General features: G+C 34.3%; 1 long non-coding RNA gene across 1 annotated transcript in view; it reads right to left on the bottom strand.

Moving 5' to 3' along the window:
* Nucleotides 1–10321, bottom strand: part of LOC111085465 — a 43951-nt gene extending 33630 nt beyond the window's left edge. The window contains exons 1-2 of the long non-coding RNA XR_002610295.1: nt 10120–10321; nt 6795–6908 (exon numbers count right to left, since the gene is read on the bottom strand). This is a non-coding gene — a long non-coding RNA (uncharacterized LOC111085465). The remainder of the gene's footprint in view (nt 1–6794; nt 6909–10119) is intronic.
* Nucleotides 10322–21494: the final 11173 nt, after the last annotated feature.

Consider the following 21494-nt stretch of genomic DNA (forward strand, 5'->3'; position numbering starts at 1 on the left):
CACATTATAACGCCCCCACGGCTGAAAGGGTGAGCATGTTTGCTGTGACAGGGATTCGAACCTGCAACCCACAAATTGCGAGCTGAGCGCCCTAACTACCTGGCCATGCCGGGTCATTTATTTAAAAGTACTTTAAGCTTTTTTAACTGTTTAAGTATTCTGATGAAGTCATTTATCTGTACAAGTCGAAGATATTTTAAAACTATTCTAATAGTAGTTAAATTATGTTTCTGAATTTTTCTCTGACTCTTTGATGCTTTTTTCAAACTAGTTAGCCAAGAGGAGGAACATTCCAATGATATTTAAGTCATTTCAGAGTGTTCATTGGTTCAGATTTTACTGTAAGATCGAATAGTTAACCAACTCTTTGAATAATTTTCAAGCACTTTTATGGATCAAATGCATTTTTATAATGCAGTATTATGCTCCAAAATGTTGGTAACCAAGTCAGATTTCCATGCATTGTGCAATGACGGAGTTGAATGAAAACTTTGTTGGCCACAACAATGACAGTAACTTATACACTTAATTTATTCATTGACTAAGCACATATCTCAGAATAAGTGTTAATCCCATGTTTTGACAAATACAAAATTTTGTTACATAAAGAATGGTGAAAATTAAACAATTCATACAGCACATAAAATGGTAGATATGGCAGGCTATGAATGACCAAAATTCACAAGTTCTCTTCTATAACAGAGATAGAATAAACTCACACAGCTAGAGCTAACTTGACACAAAAGAAAAGCACACAGGCAAGTGACTCCTTCTGATCTTACCATCTCTCTTTCTGCTGCTATTTTCTTTCTCTCCTCCACATGATCCACACATAAAATGTGGTATAACTATGGATGAATGGCTAAATGTCAGAATGTGAATAATAAGAACATTATACACAATCTACAATTTTATATTTATACAGTAAATAGAAAGGACAATGCAAACACAGCATAATCACTTCATGATATAGTATCCCACCACCTGCTACAAGTTCTAACTGAACTAAAATCTCACCAAAATGTTAAAACATTTTGTTTCATAACACTTTATTAAAAAGGGCATTAAGCCTTGTTGGACATTCTCTATATTCTTTAGCTGAGATCTACGCTGCCATCATCAGGAGATGCAAAAAGTTACAATAAATGACAACTTATATACCTATACAACAAAGGTGTATGCATACAAACATAATTAGCCAACCTGTAAGTTATGCCAACTAATCTTACAAAAAAGTCCCAAAATGAATTTCCAGGACACTCCGACCAAAACCTTTATTCTAAAATAATATTACAGCTTTTTACAATGTCCAAAGATTCTCTTATATTTAATTAGCTTTTCTGATCAATCTGATTAAACAACTGAACACTGTGCCAATTGATATAAAGAGTGATTGTTGCTACATGTTCAAACGAAGCTGATTCATTAACTTTATGTTTATCTTCAGCATTTTTATGTTTTTAACTCTGAATTTTAAGTTTCTGCATATCTGATCAATGCAAATTAAACTATATTTACACAGTAGTTAACATCTTCCTAAGCTGAAAATGTATTTCTTATACATATTTACCTCAGCTCATAAAAATATTTCTTGAATTATTCTGCCCTCTGTTGGTACAAATGTTTGCTTTGCCATTAGCCTTGATACTCCCACTTATCTCTGCATACTCACATGCAAATGATTATCCAGCAACCCTCCACCAATAGGAATGTGACACTACCCCTATTGTAACTGGCACCCTCTCTAATCTTGCAGCTGTTAACCACTTCATATCACACCAAACTATATCGGAAGTAGAGAGGATGGGTGAGAAATGTGAGAAGGGGTAAGTATATATTGGAAATATGTTTTCAGTTTAGGAAAATATTAAATTCAGATACAATACCTTATCTCTTCTCACAAAAAGCTAGAATCTCACAGTGAACTAGTAGAAGACTGGTTGAGAAGATGATTCCCCTTTAGGAAGCACCATGGGGTGGGAGAAGGAATTAAATACAACATACCCATGTGAGACTGCATCACATCTGACGAAGATGAAAAGCCAATGAAAAGGTAAGGTGTCTAATTAGGTGAGAAGACACTCAGAACAAAGTATGGAAAGAAGACAATAAAGAGAAAGAAGCCAATTTAATTGGCAAAAGAGGAAGAAGAAAGAACCCAAATAGAGGACAGTTGCCAAGGGAGAAAGAAGAGGAAAAGGACACCATAGAAGGAGGATGTGCAGGCAATATATAACAGAGTAGAGCATATACAGAATCAGGATAAAGGTGTGAAACAGAAGGAAGGGAAGTAGCTAAATGGAGGAGTTATCCTTATTAGCCACCTAAATGTGAGGAAGAAAAAAGGATATCTAGAAATGAGAAGATACGTAGAAGGATAAAGAATACATGAAACATTGATGGCAAATAAACATACCACCAACATCCACAGGCAAATAGAAGAAGGAAGGAAGACATAAAAAAAAGTGAAACAAGGAGCACTGGGAGAGTGAGTCAAATGTAGGCAAAGTGAGGCAGTGCAGGACCACATTAATATTTCCATCCAGGAGGGCAGCCTGACGCGATGGACAACAAATCCAGAAGGAACCCATCCACAGGTAAAGTGTATGAGATGGAAATACTTGCAGGATCAGGAAAATTGAAAGGTATCAGACAGGACCACCCAAAAATCTGAGACCATCGAGACAGAAAACCCCTGATCCAAAAGTCAAGAGAGGAAATCCGCATGACAAAGAACAGTGGGTTGATCAGGGGAAAACCCTGGACCAAGAAACCAATGATGGAAAGTCCATTTGCACTGAGAAACTTCCATGTAGGAAGTACAAATGTAACAAGCCAGAAATGAGGCTAACCATCCGGAGAAGCCAGATCACTTCGTCAATGACTAGAGGAAAATCAGGCATGAAGACAAGGACAAGAAGGTCTAGATGAAACACCAGTGACTGAGAATGGCGCAGAAGGGATGGAGACAAAGGAAAAGGTAACAGAGGAGGAAGATGGAGATGGAGAAGCCCCGGAAACCACAGCTGAGATGGCCAAAATTGCAAGTTGTATTTATTAAACACCTATGACCCCACTAATATCGTGCTATATGTTTTGTTCTTCCCAATTCAATGTAGTATCTGCTGTACAAGAATAAGCAAAATCCATCCATCTAATCTTCAGATATTATATTCACAAGATTAGAGTATGACCTTTTACTGTTGACCCTCAAAGATTAGTCAGGTCTAGAACATTTTATATAATATCTATTATACGAGTTTGGTGAAAATTCATCCATCAAATCTTCAGATCTCCTTTCCACAAGGTTAGGTTGGATAGGATAAATAGACAGATAAACAGGGTCAAACCAATATGCCATACTCTGCTTTGAAGTGGAGTATAATGAAAAACATAAAAAGGGTTGTTTTTGATAGCAAATTTCACTTTACAAACCAACATATAACAAGGCAACACTAAAAAATATCATATCTAATTTACATTCTATAACATTAGGAAAAAACACATTTTTATAAAGATAGTTTAATCATCTAACCATAAAAGAAATAATCACATTTCTGGTTCATACTATTTCATGCATTATCACATTGATATCTACTTGAATATCAGCATTTGTAAAAAGGAGGGTTGAGTATGTTATATTATGGTACACAAAATTTACCACAGGTTTTTGACCTTTTCAGTTACTAGATACATTTTTATCAAAATTTCTGTATATACATTCTAAGTTGGTCTTAACATAGAAATTCAGTCAAATGAGCCATTAAGTTTCTCTTGCCTTAATTATTCATGAGACTGGGTAAGTTACCAAAGGTGTCACATATGCTTCCCATTAGGACAGTGACAGTGATAATTTCTAATGGTGATCCAGCTGATGCCTCAAGAGCATGACAAACCTTGTTGACATGAAAGTAGCTCTCAGTTACATAGATAGTGTATGTGTCTACAGAGTTTGTATATGATACTATGTTTTCTTTGTTTAAGACAGATTTTCATGTTCTAAGATATATTTTATTCTCAGAAATTGTCATGTTAACACTTGGAGCTTAACTTAAATCTGAACTGTTAAAATAGACCTAATAAATATCTCTCTTTCTCTCTCCAGTTTAACAGTTCAATAGAAGACTTGCTTGTGTTTAATCATTTTAACTTGTGTTTTTAAATAAAAAGTTTTGCTGTGTACAATTTTGTGTCCAGTCTCTTTCTATGAATTAGTCTCAAGGAAAGCCAGATCTATACTCCTAGATACAGTTTCTGATGAACATCTAATTAGTTACTCTATGGATAATCAGTAAATCAGAAAATACCATAATATTAAAATAACTTTGAATATGCAAGTCAATTCAAGTGACAAGCACAGCCAAAACAATAGTTGTGGTGGAATGGCATGTAGTTTCACAATGTTTGGCATTTTTTAGGTAGTGTGATGTCACTGAAAATTGATCACTTTAGAGAATGATTTGTAACAGCCTTTTATGACACAAAATATCCAAACATTCAGATCATAGAGAGTTGTTGAAAACAATGATTTAGAATTTCCAAAGAGGAATATCTCTTGTAATGAACGGCACTGGAAAACAAATGAATATAGCTCACCTTAGGGCCCCAAGATCATACAGAGAGAAACCTACAAGTCATACCCTAGCCATAGAAAGGCAAAGTGTGGCATCTTATAAAAGGTAAGAATCCAGAGCATAAATATCAGTGGCAAAAGTCTTCCATGTGCTGACAACAAAAGGCAACATAATAAAGAAGAATCTCAGCCTAGAAAGGTGATGTAATAATGTGTACACAAGTTGCTTCCATGACACATTTCTTCAAACATCACATACTTCAAGAAGCTAGAGAATGAAACATGTATTCATGCTTTCCAAAAGCAGACATACCACTCAAGTCATTGGACACAGCACCTATGCAGTTCTCTGCAATTAAGCTATTAAAATGGTCACTGGAAAACCTTTGTCCTCATACACTAAATGGCCTTATGCATGCAAGGAGGATGGGTGTGGCTATTGTCAAAATGCACAGCCCTGATGGTGATCCAGCTGATGCTTCAAGAGCATGACAAGCCTTGTTGACATGAAAGTGGCTCTCAGTTACATAGATAGTGCATATGTCTACAGAGTTTGTATATGAGACTATGTTTTCTTTGTTTAAGACAGATTTTCATGTTAACACTTGGAGCTTAACTTAAATATGTACTGTTAAAAAGATAGGATAGAATATGACTGTTACAAGGTAGCATGGACTGTAATGATGTGGTGAGGGTCCAAAACTGTATTAGTATAATATATTCAATCTCTGTACAATGGTTATTCATAACTTTTGATGAAAGCAAACTAACTACATAGTCAGAACTAAAAAGTAACCCAGTAATTAATGTAGCTAATTTAATATGCTGGCCTAACTAGGAATATGCAAAGTCTTTAAAAACTTTATAACTATTAAAATGCATCAATTCTCACTTAGGTACCCTCAGTGTCAACATTTTTGGCTATAACATTAATTTTACCACTTATGGTAGATGTGTTTATTTAAACCTAAAACATTTTACCAATATAAATCCCTCTTAATACACTCCTCTAATTTCAACGTCAGTATTTACCTGTAAAATATTTGATTATGAAGTATTTTTTTCCCAACTATACTTCTGTTTCATAGCAGTCATCATAGCACTTGATATTTGAATAGACTATCTAAATTTCAAAAAAAAACTAGTTATTTAAATGAAGAAATTGGTACACAAAAACATTTACCTTAATATACACATACATCAGTTTCCAGATATCACCTATTCCTAAAAGCTCATTCCTCACAGAAGATAAAATGAGTTATTATATGGCACAAATAGCTTAAGTTTTTACAAAATGAGCTGTCTAATAATGAACATGATTGTAATGAAAGATCTGTGTAGTCTCAAACATTACAATGAAAGAATTTTGATGACATTCTTTTATGTGAATAACCACACTTTTATCTTCCAATTGGTTAAGCCCTACATTTAATGATTTGAAGTTTAAGAACTCTCTGAACCTAGTACTTCCTTTGTTATTCTTGATAAATATTTGGAGATTTCAGGTGCTGTAGCTTGTTGTCATGGAAATTAAGGTTTTCAGCAAAGTCCAGAAACTAACTATCAACTTTGTTACAAACCAACTTACCTAGTGAAATGTATACTATTCTAGAAGAGTAACCATTTGCAGGGAGAACCTGTAGCTCATTTGGCAAAGCATTGATCCCAAGACATTAAAATGAACTAGGGTTTCTAGAGCCAAGTCTCAGACAGAGCAGATTGTGATTCACCTTTACAGATAGTTACATTAGCATGTAATCTGTTAATTGCTTCCATAACAGACAGAAAAAATTATTTTTGCTATCACAGTAGCTCAATCATTCATTCATTCTTCGGAAACAAGGCACTACTATCTTGAATACTTCTATACTATACAACTTTGTATGTATCATAGGTTGTATATACATATGTTGCGCATTTGTCTTTCTTGAAATTTTATTAAGATAATACAGTTTTATAACTGATATAAGTAGGATTTGAAGAAGATTCTGCAAAATTAAACCATTTTTGTAATTTACAATATAATCTTAGATTTACTCTTAAGAGGACTATTACACCTCTGTAAATTGATGATTTGAATCAATACTGATGCAGTACACAGTTGATCTACAAAAGGATATAGATGTTTCCATACAAAGTTTTGTAAAAGTTATCAAAGTAATAATAACTAAAAACCCAAATTCTTAAACTAAAAAGGCCCATATAAATAAACTTCAATCACCTTCCTCAATTGATCATGATTTACTCAGTAAAGTACATCAAGATGTTCTGGTCTTGAACTTTTTCTCCACGCATCACGTCTAATGTTTCTAGATGCCAGTAGCACTTCTTTCATCTAATATAATGAAAAATAATTCACTATTGTGGCTTACGTGATACATCTTATGAAATGTGATTTGCTGCGAGAATATTACATTACTATTTGTTTGCAATTGGTGTAAAAATTATTTTAAATGTCAAGCAACAAAGTTTTAATAGTTTTAATTGCAAACAATGAAAAAAGAGGTGAAGAATAACAAAAAAGTCATTATAAAATGTCTTTCAATGGAAAACAAAAGATATAATACATATGACATATGAAGATGATCAAGACCAGTTTCTATGAAAAGTTAAAACCTTTTCACTTTACTTTCATAAAACGTTTCTAAGTTTCTTTGTTTATATTAATGATCTGCTAATAAGCAGATGTGAATGTTTGAACTTTCAAGCACTGTAATCTGAAAGAATCCTGTGTATGATGAATTTTTCATAAATAAGTTTAATGATAGCAAAGTTCACATTATTATTTCACAGGTACCTAATATAGATATAGTGTTAAAAGGTCTTTTTTCTGAGAGTTTTATGGCTTTTCTTTTGTAATTTGTTATTTCATTTAAATGTAATAAAATTATTTACAAACATTTAAGTCCTTTACAGGATTGTATCTTACAGAATAAAATGAATTAGCAATTTCATATGAGAATAAATGGTCTAAAAATTTAATTCTGTATTAATTATTAAACAGCTTTCACATAATTAGTATATGAAAGACAATCATTAAGAAATTTTATTAACAGACCAATAATGACCACCATTCATGAAAAGTAAAGAGCATGTTTTTATATACTCATTTCTTAAACACACAAGTATAAATATTTGATAAAAAACAACCTGTAATTAAAATAGTTTTTGTGTTGACCATCCGAATTACAACAATACACATACATAAACAGAAGCATACAGTAAGAAAATCTTAAAACTATATTGCTTTTCAAACAATCAAGTGATATATATATATATATATATACTAGTTTAGTAAGTTAAACGTGAAAAACAAACAGATACAAATAGTTTTAGAGCTAGTATAGGAATTAGAATAAAATTATAATTTAAACATACACTTGCATATTAATGAAAATTCAGAATCTAAATGAGATGAGTGCCCTTCTCTATAGTATACAAAAATGAATAATAAATAATAATAAAAATCATTCCCAGCATAATAAAAAATTCTGCAAGGCTGTATAAAATCAATTAGTTTATTCCCAAGCAAGCACTGGTGGAATATTTTTTCTTTCTTCTCCAAGAACTGAGATGAATATTGTTGTTTACAATTTACACTGATGACTGCCACATGATTATGTAGGTAGTTTAACTTATTCGGAAGTTATTGATAAAGAATTAAGCTATGTGAAAAATGTCTGCTCATGTTAAATGGTAAGCAGTTGCCTAGTTACATGATGGTTTTAAAACATTTTCAGCTATGAACCAAAACATGGTAAGTGACAAAATAATTTTGCACACTGATGCTAGAAGTTAACCACTACAGGTACAACATCAAACATTCCCACTTAAAGAAACAAATATATCACACCATTATCATCTACACATTGAAACTTTCACCTTAGAAGAAGAAGAATTATTATTAACATTATCAGCAGTTGTATGTACTAACCTTGATGAAGCCACAGAGGTGAAACATTAGTTCAAATAAAAAGTACTTTTATAATGATCTGGAGTTTAAAGGTCGTTTTTCTCTAACCATGTAATCAAAACATTATCAGCAAGATTAACTTCATAACTCGGTCATATTAAAAGTAACGGCAACTCTACATTATATTACTGTAGGTTTGTAAGTTAGCAAAAAATGAAACAAGATATACAAAAAACAACTGTAATATATATATATAATTCAACTAAAACTGCATTCAACAATATTAGAATTTTCAGTAAAAGAAAATTATATGTAAACTACCGCAAATGTTAAGTGAATGCCAAGTTCTGAAATGCATAAATCTATGATGATTTTCCTAACAAATATATATATATATATATGTATATATATATATACAGATTAAATGAATGTAATGATTTATGAATAAGTTATTATGGTACTCTTGAAAAATTAAATTAACTATCATTTATTTTTTCATTAGTTCGGACAACACACAGTTGTCAACTTCATGGAAATTATAATTTAATTCTGCCTTCTTTGCTTTATAAATTTCATGTGAAAGTCATACAGGTGTTACACAGATTGGTTGGGGAAAAGAGAATAGAGTCATACAGGTGTGACACCAAGATTAGTAGGGAAAAATATAATATTCTGAGTAACACTATGCTGTAAAAGTCCAATGACATATATATTAATGAATAAATTTTGGTTATTTTAGCTGTTAGTTTGCAATATCATGATATGTCCTCTATTATATATAATGCACAGTACTGATTATAATTATTAAAATTTGGAAATAGGTGCCCTTATGGGTGTCTACATCATTCATGACCAATTAAGTATATGTTGTAAAATTTTAATTCATCACTCACTGTGGCACTTTTCTTAAGATTCAGGAATCATTTAAAAACTTAGATAATAAAATTAATGTTATCTCTCATAAGACTCGTGAGTGTAAACAAGAAGACTACCGAGAGTTAAAGGTGAGCTGATCTTTAACATAGCCTGATATTTGGGTTAATCTTTAACCCTGTATGTAAATTACAGGGTGGTTGTTTTCTGTAGATGCAAACCTACTCGATAGGCTATCTCAGTATCTGCACTTTGTCCATCGAGAAGAATTGAACTCCAGAATTTAGTGTTTTAAGTTCATAAACCTACCCCTGTACCCACCATGGGCCAATTATAGGATCCCTAATATGAGTCATCATAAACAATTAAACAAAAGTACCCCCAACATTGCAGCTAATCCCACTAATTTCACTTTATGTAGTACTAGTATTAAAGTCTCTAGTATGAGTGTTACACAGTAATTACATTAAATTTGTTTGTCCAGTTTGAATGCCAACCGTAACAAGCCAAAATACTAAAACACTCATAAAACAAAAATAAAAAAATAATACATTTCGTAATTCGATCGCCAGGTGACCCCTTTCTCGAAATATGAGAGCATGCACACTATAAACATATAATGGAGTTTGCCTGGTGACTCATCCACATGCTTTCTTAATAACATCACTCTAGACCAGTTTATACGTCAACTAACCACAGACTTACTAAACCACGTAAGCCTATCCCAGGTAGAATAAAATAAATAAAATATTAACGTTACCTAAACACCATCTGTTATGCTATTACTCACTGAAAGTTCCGCTCAATCAAAAAGCTTCAAGGTTTGAAGCTTTTTGTGAAATACTCACGTAGATTTTATTACATCCGCTCTATATATTTTTCGAAATGAATTTAACCAGTATATCTGACAAGTTAAAAACTTTTTATGACGTAGTTGAGAAAAAATATTATTTATTTATTCTCAGGGCTCACGGTTCGCTCCCCGCTGTCATGGGTGCGATACAAGAGTGACAGTTAAATCCCATTATTGATTATAATAACTCTCTGCCTTCCCTCTAGTCAATTCAAAATTAGAAACGGTTAGCGCAAATAGCCCTTGTGTAGCTTTGCACGAACATCCGAAACGCAAACAAACCACTTGTGCTATTCACGTCCACTGATATCCAGCAAAAAAGCTAAAAACTCCCGAAAAAAAAAAAAGTTGGTTCAGAAATGTTAAGCGAAGAATAAAATGAACATGGACAATAGAGGAAAACAAGCAAATACAAGTGTAGTTTGAAACCCTAAATTATTTATTTATCAAAAACAGTGTTAAGTTACCAAAATAGGTCGGGCTTCGTATTCAGTAACGTCTGGATGATGAGGCCGAATAAATCAAGAAAGAGCATAGGGTAATATGAAGAGGAATCAAGAGGGAAAATTCAAGAAAGAGAACAGTGGAAATACCTGTCTTAAAGACCCTGGAGAAACAGATAAAGTTAGATACCTCACAAGTCCATATTGTTGCATACCTTAGCTAATGGTCCATGTGTAATGACTAAAATAGGCATGACTTACATAACTAGTAGAGAATATACATCTTTACTCAGACATATTCATGCAATATTTTCCTAAATTTAAATGTAATTTATCCATGCTCTTAATCGCATCCTTGTTGATGAGATGTCTCAATTAAGGTGGTAAACACGAGCACATACTTTTGTACTATGCAGGCATACCAGAGGTTTGCTACCTCTTGTTTACAATAAATACTTTTGAACATACAGTGTATGTAGTTACAACATAAAGCGTTAATCTAGAAAGTAGCTAAGTTCCTTTCGCCCTAGTTACCTACTAAATTGTGCCACATAAACTGTTTCGTAGGAAAGATTCGTAGGAAATTGTTATGTAGAAGTGGTGAATGATATTTTCCAGTGTCATGTCAGGTGATACCTAAAGGTTACAACCTCCCTTATTTTTCGATGGGAATGACCAATAGTTGCATGGGTATTGTACGTGACTTGAGAAGTTTGTTTGTTTGTTTGCAATTATGCACAAAGCTACACAATGGGCTATCTGTGCTCTGCTCACCACGGGTATCAAAACCCGGATTCTAACGTTGTAAGTCCGCAGACAGACCGCTGTGCCACTGGGGGCGACTTGAGAAGAATGGTGTTAAAATTTCATGAATATAATGTTTTGTTTTAATGGTCTGGGATACATATACAGATGTACATAAATCTCTAGCTCACTGAGAGCTCTCTCCAATAAATGTGCCATAAAACTCGCTTGTCTTGACTTTGATTGTATTTGTGATTATTAAATAAAGATTGTTTCACAGTATCATATGTTACGTCAATTCTTTTTCTTTGCTTTGAACTCAGTCCAAGTCTGAGAATTCAAATTTACTCTGTAATACATTTTCTCTCAAAATCTACTGTTATTTCATAGATCCTACCTGATCACTTTTAGAAGGGAATCAGTGCACTTGAGAATACCACACTGCAACCTTTATCTTTGAGTCTCAAGCTAGCTAGTATGTGTTTCTATATTGACTTCTTCGAGGATGGTCTATTCAAACAGGCAATACACAAGCTTATACAACTGGGTTAGCTTATGATTGTGTGTAGAACACTGGTTGTCATATGTAACTTGTAGACTTGTGGGATACTTGGCTTTCTCTGTTTTGCTCAGGTATATTAGTTGGGCATTTTCATTATTTCATCTGTTATTCTTGATTTATTTTGGGTTTCATGTCTTGTTTTGAATTTTTGTTTTAATTTGTGTTTGCTTGTTTACCTCTACTGTCCATATTCAATTCATTCTTTACTTAACAGTACTGAACCTGCATTTTAGGAGTTTTATGACTGTTTGGTTCAGATATTATTGATTAATTTATTTTTGTGAATGAATATTTTATTATTGCTTAGTTTTGTTATAATAACAGTTAAAAGCAAACAATTGTAGGAAGTTGTGTTTTTAAGTCATTGATGTTGAGACTATCGAATGTCGCGTGTAATACATTGGCGTCAAGAATATAGAGATTTCTAGAAGGCAGGTAGACATTTAAGTGATAGACATATAAATAAGACGAGTGGAAACAGCAGACAGACAATAGCAGAAGAGAGTAAAGTTACGGGCTAGGAAAAGTTCGGCGTGAAGTTAACTACCGTAGACGTGATAGGCCTAGTTTTTAATATGTTAGGGTAAGACTAACAGTAGAAAAGGAGATAAGAATAATAATTTATTCCGTCAAAGCGTGGTTCTAAAGTAATTGAATCAGCCTGAGTGCACATGACAAAAGGAACAGAGGATATTTAGAAGACCAAACGATTACAGTAACTCACGCCACAGTTGTAAGTGAATCACAGACAGAATACTAATACGATAGTAATAAAGAAGATAGTTCGACTTGTCAACCGAAATTCTAAAGCAATTGAATAGGCCTAAATAGACTTTTGGAAAAAGAAGAGAACTAGAAAGATAGTGCCTAGGATATGCCTATTATCTATATAGGGTAAATAATTTGTTATATATACCTTTAACGTGTTTGAAATATATATATATTATTTTGAAAATAAGTGAAGTTCGTGCTGTTCATTTATGGTTTAATTTATCGCTAACAAGTCACAGACACCTACTGTAGAAGAATCCTAAGCCTAACAGCAATACTATTATGAAATATAAGTAAAAGCATTTCATTTTGACAATTGGCCAACTAATTGTATTTCAAGTAAACGTGAAGGACAACGGAAATAAGTCGGCCTATATACGCACAACTGCAGTAGTAACGAAAATAGTGTAGAGATTACAATTACACTATATAACCTTGTCAACATATTTTGATAAATGGGTAGAAAGAGGATATCAACTTGGGTTAATATACAGTGAACAACGAGAGTTTGTTAAACAACAACGAGAACTAGAGAGAGAAGAACGGCAACAGAAGAGACAACTCAAGAAAGAAGAAAAGGAAAGAGAAAGACTAAAATAAGAGAAGAAAATGAGAGAAAGAAGAGGCTAGAAATAGAGAAAATAAGAATACAAATTGAGAGAGAAGAAAATGAGAGAAAGAAAAAACTGGAAATAGAGAGAATAAGGTCGCAAATTGAAAAAAAGAGAGAAGAGAGACTAGAAATAGAGAGAATAAGAACACAAATTGAGATTGCAAAACTCACCCAACCGAAGGAAGAAGGACCCAAGAATGACAATTGAATCATGGTCAGCCGACCCAAACTGCCCAAATTTGACTAACATAAAGATGACATGGATGCTTTCCTAAAAAGATATCATTGTGTCTGTGTTCGTTTGTTAATTTTCCGTAAAAATTCTTTCCGAAGAACTTCAGCGATACAAGTCCTTTCTTAAATAAAACTAGTTTATTCTTTCTCAATACAACTTTGCAATACACTTAACTTCCACAGTCACTTTAAGTTAAACACACGCAATAATTCACAATGATTTACACACTCTACTTACGGCTTGATTCGATTATCTGTCTATATCTTCGATCTCTCTGTCTGCTATTCCAGTTTCGATTAATTGTCTCGCTTTATCTGGCGCGCTTATATACAGGAATAGAGGGCGTCTAGCAAATACTAGATTATTCGGGATGTTTCTCATTCTTCTAGATACTCATTACGTGTTACCAGCGTCACGTGACTTCCGTTGTCGTAGTACTAAGAAAGATTTGCCCAAATTCAGAACTGGGAAAAAGGCAACTGGGCAGTCTGTCTCAGCCCAGTTCTCGCAGGAAAAGGTCTACAAGTATATGCAGGCATGACATCAGAAGATGCCATGGATTACGACAAATTAAAAGTGGCTTTACTGAAACGATATGAACTTAATGAAGAAGGTTTTTTCAGAAGTTCAGAGGAGTCAAACCCGACACTGGAGAAACTGTATTTCAGTTTGTGGCACATCTTCGGCAATATTTCACCAGATGTACTGACATGGCCATGTGTGAAAATAGTTTTTAGGGACTGGCAAACCTATTAGTACGTGTTCAACTAGCATATCACTGTTTCTAAAGGAGAGAGAGCACCAAAAGATGTAGACTAGATAATCAAGCTGACAGAACATTATATGGAAGCCCATGGAAATAGTACGACTAACAAGTCCAAGAATGTCCAGTTAAAATTGAAATCAGTAATGGCTGACCAAAAGCAGGAGTTTACCAAAGGTGACAAGAGGTTAATCGACAGAAGGGAGAAAAGATACTATGTTTGTTATAAAATGGGACACATTGCAAAGGAGTGCAAGTCCATCATCAGCAAACAACAGCAGAAATCTCAACATAAAGCAGCTGGAGCTATTTACAAAGACAGTGCTGATAAGAAACAAGAAAATAGTGACTGACAGTACGGATACTGCTGCCAGAAGAAAGAGAACCAAGACTACTTGTCAAATTCAATACAAGAAAGCATGATCGATCAGGGCACGACTAATGGTTGACTCAAGTTAGCAAATGGATCAATAGTGCCAATAGTGATGGTAGCATGTGATAAATATCAAGAGGCGCCAACAAATCATAATACGCCAATATGCAAAGGCTATGTTGGGGACAAAAAAGTGAAGGTTCTATGAGACACTGGGTGCAGTAGCACAGCAGTGAGAACCAGTCTAGTATCCGATGATCAGATGACAGGCAAGGTACACCTGTTTGTGCTAATTGATGGAACAGTGAGAAAGTCTCCCATAGCACAAATATAGGTGAATACTCCATATTATATAGGAGACCTTTAGGTCATATATATCAAGGAAGCAATACACGACTTGGTGATAGGAAACACACCAGATAACAGAAAGTTGGAGGAACTAGGCAGAAAGAAGATTGATGAAGCATCTGCTGTCACCATCAGAGCTCAAGAAAAAAGAGCAAACAAGACATCAATCCCTTGCAAGTGTCAAAAGACGACATCCCGAATGTAGGTTTGCAGGAACTGAATGAAGCACAAAAAAAGACCCTTTACTGCAGAAATTTAGGAAAATGCTCGGGAGAAAGTCGAGCACAAAACAAAGGGAAAGATGTTTATAGAATAGAGGACGGGAAGGGAGTTCTATACCAAATTTATCAAGGTAGTTATACTGGGGAAGTTAAACAGATCATAGTACCAAACGAATACCGGACTCAAATGATGAAGTTGGCTCATGAATCAATTGTGGGAGGACACTTAGGAGCAAAGAAAATGGCAGACAGCATCACCAGTAACTTCCATTGGCCAGGAGATGTGAGTAGATTTTGCAGGGCATGTGACATCTGCCAAAGAACAATACCTAGAAGAAAGGAAGCCAACGTCCCATTGGGGGATATGCCTCTCATAGAAGAGCCATTCAGCAGAGTAGCTGTGGGCTTGATTGGGCCTGTGTCTGACAAGGACAACCAGTATGTGCTGACAGTAGTTAACTATGCGACACGTTATTTGGAAGCAATAGCACTGGCGAAGATAGAGACAAAGAGAGAGAGTCAATGGAGTTTTAAAGAGATAATAGCAGAAGAGAGTAAAGTTACGGCGAGGAAAAGTTCGGTGTGAAGTTAACTATCGAAGAAGTGATAGGCCTAACGATTAACATATGCCTAGCGTTTAATGTGTTAGAGTAAGACTAACAGTAGAAAAGGAAATAAGAGTAATAATTTATTCCGTCAAAGCTTGATTCTAAAGTAATTGAATCATCCTGAGTGCACTTTGACAAAAGGAATAAAGAATATTTAGAAGAAAGAAGACCAAACGATTATGGTAATTCGCGCCACAATTGTAAGTGAATCACACACAGACTACTGGTGCGATAGTAATAGTGAAGATAATTCAGCTTGTCAACTGAAATTCTAAAGCAATTGAATAGGCCTAAGTGGACTTTTGACAAAAGGACGTGAACAACATATATAGTGTTTATGATATGCCTATAATATCTATAGTGTTGAAGAATTTGTTGCACATACGTTTAATTTGTTAGGAATATGTATATATTATTTGAAAAACAAGTGAAGTGCGTGCTGTTCATTTATCGTTGAATTTATCACTAACAGGTCACAGACACCTACTGTAGAAGAAACCTAAGCCCAATAACAACATAGTATATATTTATACTATTAGAAATTATAAGTATTTTAAATTCTAACAACGGGAACTTTCGGTTTTTCTGCTTTTCAGCAGTGTACATGAATACCAAAGACTAGTTTTTAGAAATAACATTTTGATGCTGTGAACAAAGCCCTTGATATCGTGGACTTTATTTGAATTGGCTTACTTTTCTGTTGTAGCACAAGATGGTATTATATGCCTGTTACATCTTTAGTTAATTATTGAGTTTTCAGAGTTCTTAGTCTGGATGCAAATAATTACTCAAGTAACACTTTAACTTTTCCTGTTTTAAAACCATGCAAGAGGTAGGTTCACTAATTGGCAACTAACTTACGTTTTTGCAGAAAAGATAGTACACAATATTCAGAAATATAAAGCAATTTTTCCTGTTGAAGAATCGGATAAGGATCAAGAGAAGCAATATTCTAAAGTTCAATTCTCAGTGGACACAGATCTAGGATGTGAAGTGTACTTCATGTGTAAGTCTGTCTTTCTTAGAATATTTTGTTTATGTATATAAAGCTAGGTTTCCTTCTGTAAGACATATTTGATGATTTAGGGGAATTTATTGTTAGGCAAAATAAAAACGTTTTCAAGATTTATTGTAGCAGTTTTCAATGGTTTAATACATTAAAACCCAAAATTTTGAATTTTGTTTGTTTGTTTGAAGTTATGCACAAAGCTACACAATGGGCTATCTGTGCTCTGCCCACCACGAGTATCGAAACCCGGTTTCTAGCGTTGTACATCCGCAGACATACCGCTGTGCCACTGGGGGGAGGGCTGTTATTTTGAACTCTTGAGATAGTTGACTAGTGTTTTGTACTTCATATTATAACTTTACGTTTAACTTTTCCTCAGAAAAGTGAATTGTTTATTTAAACTTTAAAGACAGAGTTTTAAGTATTTGGATCTTGACATATTTTGTTTAGGCTTTAACATGTAGTTTTGCTAACCCTTAGAACTGTAACTTAAAATTAATTTTGAGGTTTGTTGAAATATAACTTTTGTAACTTTATTTCAGCATATACTAGGGTTTTACCCTACCCCCCAATGGCACAGCGGCATGTCTGGGACTTACAGCGCTAAAACCTGGGTTTCGATACTCGTGATGGGCAGAGCACAGATAGCCCATTGTGTAGCTTTGTGCTTAACTTTAAACAAACAATACTAGGGGTTAATTTTCACTTGCAGGTGAGACACACTGAACCAATAAGAGTTTTTGAATAAAGTTTCCCATTTTTCTTATCAGTTTGACACACACCACTGAACACTTGCGCTTATTTGGATTTTATTATTGTACTGTTGTTGTGTGTGTATAAATAAACATTAGTGTATTCATATTTCTAGTGGTATCAAGTCTTTCTTCTAAATCTCTGCACACATCTCTGGACCTTCAGATTCAAGATCATGTCTGTCCCCAGTACAGTATGGGATGTGATGACAAGGTGTGCTATCATACGTCACATCATCATGATGACAACGATGTCACATATTATCATACGCCAATCATCCCTTTGAAAACTTGGCTTGAAGATATCACATTACCGAAGATGTTTACATTTATAGACTTCAAAATGAAATTAACTTCCAGAAACATTTTGGTCAGATTTTGGCAGAGAAGCTGGTAGTTGAAGCCTGTGAGCACCTTTCATTAGTGAGGTAAAGCAGGTAAAGTTTTCAATGTTCAATGGAATAGCAAAGGAGGAAGATCTGGATCATTTCACCAAACATTTTAATTAAGTTTTTGCTTGTAATGGACTCAGGGACTGGTGGTGCAATGACTGATGTTGAGCTTAGATGGTACAGTGATCGATGTCCTAAATCATTTAGATAAGGAGGTATGGGTTTTACCCCTTCATACCCTAGAAACGAGTGCAAATTCGTCTATGCTGGTGGGCACTTCAGATTCCAGTTATCACAAGGAATTCACGTTCTTAATCAGAATTTTAAAAAAGGAGAGCATCAGAAAGCTTTGTTTGGAATCAGCCATCCAAAAATATCTCTCTGACTTGCAGATTCGGTGTTACATTATGGATGGTAGTCAATCCTTTAGCATGAATTATAGTTGGTAGGGTGCTACTATCTGCTTACCTTCCCTATGGTCAGAAGCTGAAAATTAGGGATGATGGCAGATAACTTTACCACAAATACAAAATACAAATACCACAGAGTCGAATAATGCTTGTAAATATTTCTTTATTGTTCATTTAATTCAAACTTTTATGTACCAAGTTTGAGGTAAGAGCATCTAGTATATGTCTGTTGGAATAAGGGCCAAGAAGAAAGGAAAGTTATTTTGCAGATGATTTAGGCAGGATCTTCATGACGAACAAGCAAGGTTAAAATGGACAGCAACTAATTAGTTCAAAGTGACAACTGAGGAGAAAGTCACGGAGGACTACTCTATATCCGAGCTACTTTTGTAAATTAGCATTCCAAAGGTGTTTCCCCTGGTTAACAGCATTTTTGAAAATAAAGCATGATAGCATGGAGATTATATCACCACAAAAAGGGTTTCACTTAAGCAAGAGGCTGAGAATTTCCGAGATCACATAAGAAGGTATCTTTAGAAAATCTCAGTGAGCAACGTCTAGTACATGTCATTATCATCCATGGGCCAACAAGCAGGTGAAACAGCCCGAAGCATTTGACCAATCTCAACTTCATTCACAAGTAGGATTTAAAAAAGGTAGACTGAAGCGACTGGGCAAATGCTTACTAGTTTTTGTCTTGATCAAGAACTATTCCTAAATGAACAAGAAGCTGAAACATACAGGTAGACAAACTTATGAAGTGTATGATTAAAAAAAAAATTCAGTAAGAGTAAATTTGCACTAGTAAGATGTGGCATACCAAAATCAAGCCAAAACCCAGTGCTATATTACTACATTGGTGTAGTTGCTAACTGTACCAAATTACTGTAGATCTCGAACTAATAATCAAGTTTTACTACTACAGAGGATACAACAAAATAGGACATAGAGTGGTTTATCTGGGGGCTTTAATAAATGAATGCATGGAATGTTTGGACACAAAATGAAGTAACATAGTATTTTCTTCTTACCCTGTAAGGTCCAACCGTAGATGCAATGGAGTATCTGAATGAGTACCAGCTGCAAAGTTGAAAAGTTCAGTTGCAAGTGGACCCTGTATATAACTCAACTTTACATAGTGCGGGATTTAAGATTTGTAAAAGTAGACCTATTTGGAATCTGGCTGATAAAGCAGAAGAGCTATGCCATTGGAGCATTAAAACACATCCAAATATTGCTATGTTATGCCATTTGTATATCCAGGTGGATAAAATCGGTAAAAGTGTGCAAAATGAGCCTATGTGGTTTCACGTGTGAGTAAGAGACATTATTACTCCTATAGATGCACTATTTGTAGCATTAACATTTAAAGTATAACGTAAATTAACATGCAAGAGTAGAAAAATTATTAGTGGTTACTATTGTAGATTCACCTTCAACTAAGTCTTCCAAGGTGCACACACCTCGGAGAGTGACAAGCATGTCTTGTGCAACTAAAGTGCCTGCATATAATACCCATCACACTTTGACAGCAGTGTGGACAGCATCCTACTAAAATTCATGTTTCCACTTCTCTTGAGTCGCTTATGGTTATGGAGTTGTAACGCGCTGGAAATAAATTCCCACTCCTGATTTCCAGGTCTAGTGTGAAACAACACCTATATGGTCAGAGACGGATTGTAAGAGCTGCCAGATAAACTTATTTAAAATAGCTCTTCTTAGGTTATATATGATTGCTTCCATGAAAAAGTAGCAAACACACTACATTAAGTCGGTAGTGATCACATCTACGGGTATTGATATGTGCATGTACCGATATATACATAACTGAAGTAAAGTTTTGGTAGACAATAGATCAGCCAGAACATCATAGAAAAAACCAAGAACAACGAACTGGTGACGAAATTACACAAAGAGTGTTTCAAAAAATGCTACAAATACAGTTTTAAGTGGAAACACCTACAAATGCAATGGTGAAAACTTATGTGGAAAGAATTGTTTAATGTTTGGTCACAAAGATAAACCCGCCGAGACAATAATATCTAATTATGTAACTTGTATTGGAAGAAAGAGAATGCTGTTATTATCAAGAAGTAAACTGTAGTTTCGTATGTTTTTGCTACCAAATAATTCAAAAGAATCCGCCCAACAATAGAAATCCTTATAACAATATAAATATTTTCGATAAAAAGAATTCATATTTTGGCAACATTATTGTAGCTTTTTAAATGTTTTTCAATATTAAAATGTGAACAGTAATCAAAAGTGTAGCCCCCCCCCCCCCGTGTTGCAGCTGTATGTCTCCAGATTTACAATGCTAGAAACCGGGTTTCGATACCTGTGGTGGGCAGAACACAGATAGCCCATTGTGTAGCTTTGTGCTTAATTACAAACAAATCAAGCGTATATTCTTTGGATACAACGTTTATGCCGTTATCACTATCGTTACGTTCGTTCTATAATGTTTATCTTTAAGTTTGTAATATCTTGTTATGCCGTTATCACTATCGTTACCTTTGTTCTATAATGTTTATCTTTAAGTTTGTGGTATCTTTTTATGCCGTTATCACTATCGTTACCTTTGTTCTATAATGTTTACCTTCTTACATTATATTACAAGCAAAAGTACCCGTCTCCAGTGACGGGAAAAGTTTAAGTTAATCTATCAACTTATATTATTTGATGAACTTTAAAATAGGTTGATTGTATTGCACTCTTGGTTTCACTCAGAGCCAAAGCTCTGAGCTACTTATACCGCCCACCGTGAAAAGTAATTGTTGAGCATTTCAGTCATGCTAAGAGTCGTTCAACAATAACATACAGGAAATCTACATTTAATTTATTAAGTTAAGTCACACTTTGAAATGTGAATGATAGTGTGATTAATTCCTAACAATTTAGTATAGAATATTCTGCTTTAGAAACAAAATTTGGCATCAATATTATTCATACATATTATCCCGTTATTTCAAAAGTGAATGTTTAGGTTTGCCTGCGCACGTAGCTTTTCAAACTCAGCGCAGGACAGACGAACACTT

The sequence above is a fragment of the Limulus polyphemus genome, unplaced genomic scaffold, assembly GCF_000517525.1.
Source record: "Limulus polyphemus unplaced genomic scaffold, Limulus_polyphemus-2.1.2 Scaffold405, whole genome shotgun sequence".
NCBI classification, from domain to species: Eukaryota; Metazoa; Arthropoda; class Merostomata; order Xiphosura; family Limulidae; genus Limulus; species Limulus polyphemus.